Raw genomic sequence first — 2,313 nt, 5'->3', positions numbered from 1 at the left:
AATGTGTGTGTGTGTGTGTGTGTGTGTGTGTGTGTGTGTGTGTGTGTGTGTGTGTGTTTCTTGGGCAGGAAATCAGCATATTAGAATGATTTCTGATGGAGCACTTGACACTAAAGACACCAGCTTTGCATCACAGGAATATGATAAATTACTTTTTTTATATATTACATTACTGCTTTTATTGGATTTTTTTTGTTCAAATAAATGCAACCTTTCTTTTTTTCTTTTTCTTTTTTCCAAAAACGAGCATTTATATTGTATGACATTGTATGCACTGGGTGTTAATTTACGTTTTAGAACATGAGTCACAGAAACCATTTAACTGTTTATGTTTTAAACATGAAGAATAAAAGGCATCATACAGTCAATGTAACATGTTGACCAGTTGATGGCAGTATCAGCTTTCTGACATGGACTGAAACTGTAACTGCTGACCTTTTCCTATAATCTCTAAGCTTTATTATACTGAAATAGAAGGTATGGTCTAAAGTCTGTACTATTTGCCTAAATTTCAGTAAATATATATAAAATTTGTATGCCGTGTCCCTGATTTATTAGACTGAAACACTCAGGACATGCTGGCTATGGATCACTCAACAAAGAGTTGGCCAACAGTATCACTTTTCTTCACCATATATAAAACAGAACTGAAAGCAATGCAGTATCACACAGAATGTGCACTGATGCAAGGTGCACAACACAAGAGCTTATTTAAAAGAAGCTGCTGGGCATCACAGTGTATTAAGCATAAGGACATTTTACACAAATAGACTGAATAAAGACCGCAGTGGACTGCAGAACCCAGTTCTGATTAATTTGTCCTCAGAGCAGCATACATATTAAATGGAACTCTATAGTAATGCGATCCACCCTGTTCTCTCTTTCAAAAAGACCAGATCTGCAGATAATTGTTCGTAGTTCCCCCACCTTCTCCAACCAGGGTCATGCCACCGTCACTCAACACATGGGGGTCTCCTATGAGCAAGAGCCCGAGGCTCCTGTCTCAGCAGGTAGTCCCCTCTGGCTCATGTTGGCGCGTTCCAGCACAGATGGCCCACCCAGGTGGAACAGACCATTGTATATCATGTTAGGGTCCTGAACTCACCTTTCATGCTTGGTGGTCGATCTTATCATAAAGGGACTCTGAAAGATAACACACCTGCACTGGCCTCTGAATGATAGCAGGGTGTTTGAAAACATTTAAAACAGGGTTTATCAACTTATATTTTAGAAAATTAAATTAAGTAATCAGTTAAGTAATCTTTTTCTTTTTTCTTCTTCATTCTATTTAGTCTCACGTTGTCTCTCTCTCTTTTCTCTTTTGACTCTGTCTGAACAGAGCCTGGTGCATTGCTAGAGGCCCACGTTCCCAAACTCCTGTAATGACTGAATAAAGACAATTTGTCAAACATGAGTGAATGCCTTAAGGGCGATAAAAGAGAAAGGAGCATCTAGCAAAGTTGCTTCACAAATGCCCACACAATGTTAATTATTAACTAAATGTTAATTGCAACTATTTAAATGTTTTTTTTTCTGTTCTCATGTCAGATGTGTATGTATGTATGAATGAAAGTATGTACCAGGAGCACCTTAAAAAAAACACAACAAATTCCTCGTGTGTTTGCGCACACCTGGCGAATAAAGCTAATTCTGATTCTGATTATTAGATTGTATTGAATTAGTAGTAATATGCCTATTAGATTTCTTAACATTTACATCTGCTGAGCATGTAGTGTCTGACGGAATATCTTTAAATCATCCTCTTTAATTCAACCAAATTTCACCTAGTTCTTTTTTTCACTGAAGCAGGTATTTTTTAATCTCAAGTCACAGTGTTTTTATTAGGGGCTTTTAGGTCAATTAGGGGCTCGTAGATACTGTGTTTAAAACTGTGAGACGCAGGGCAGTGAAACAGAGAAAAATTTCGAGACGTTTTTAAAAGGTTGACCTTACTTTAACTTTTATTTTTGATATATTTTACACAGAATATGCACATTTGAATTCATTCATTCATTCATTCATTCATTCATGTATCAGTAGACGCTAGATGTTGTACTGTGTTTCAACGTCTTGTCTCGAATCATTTCACATATTCCAAGAACATGAATGGTCAAGCGAAGTTGTATTTGCAAGTTGTGACGTTGATGAATAATTATCATCCATTTGAATTCTGTATGTAAGATTATTTGGGTTTTTCGTTTGTTTCCCAGCATTAAACCCAATATAAAGCTTGAAGAATATATATATATATATATATATATATATATATATATATATATATATATATATATATATATATATATATATATATAT

This window comes from Sinocyclocheilus grahami, unplaced genomic scaffold, assembly GCF_001515645.1.
Source record: "Sinocyclocheilus grahami isolate Dianchi unplaced genomic scaffold, SAMN03320097.WGS_v1.1 scaffold1280.1, whole genome shotgun sequence".
In the NCBI taxonomy this organism is placed as follows: domain Eukaryota; kingdom Metazoa; phylum Chordata; class Actinopteri; order Cypriniformes; family Cyprinidae; genus Sinocyclocheilus; species Sinocyclocheilus grahami.
The sequence above is the reverse complement of the archived record's forward strand: the minus strand, read 5'-3'. Positions refer to the sequence as shown.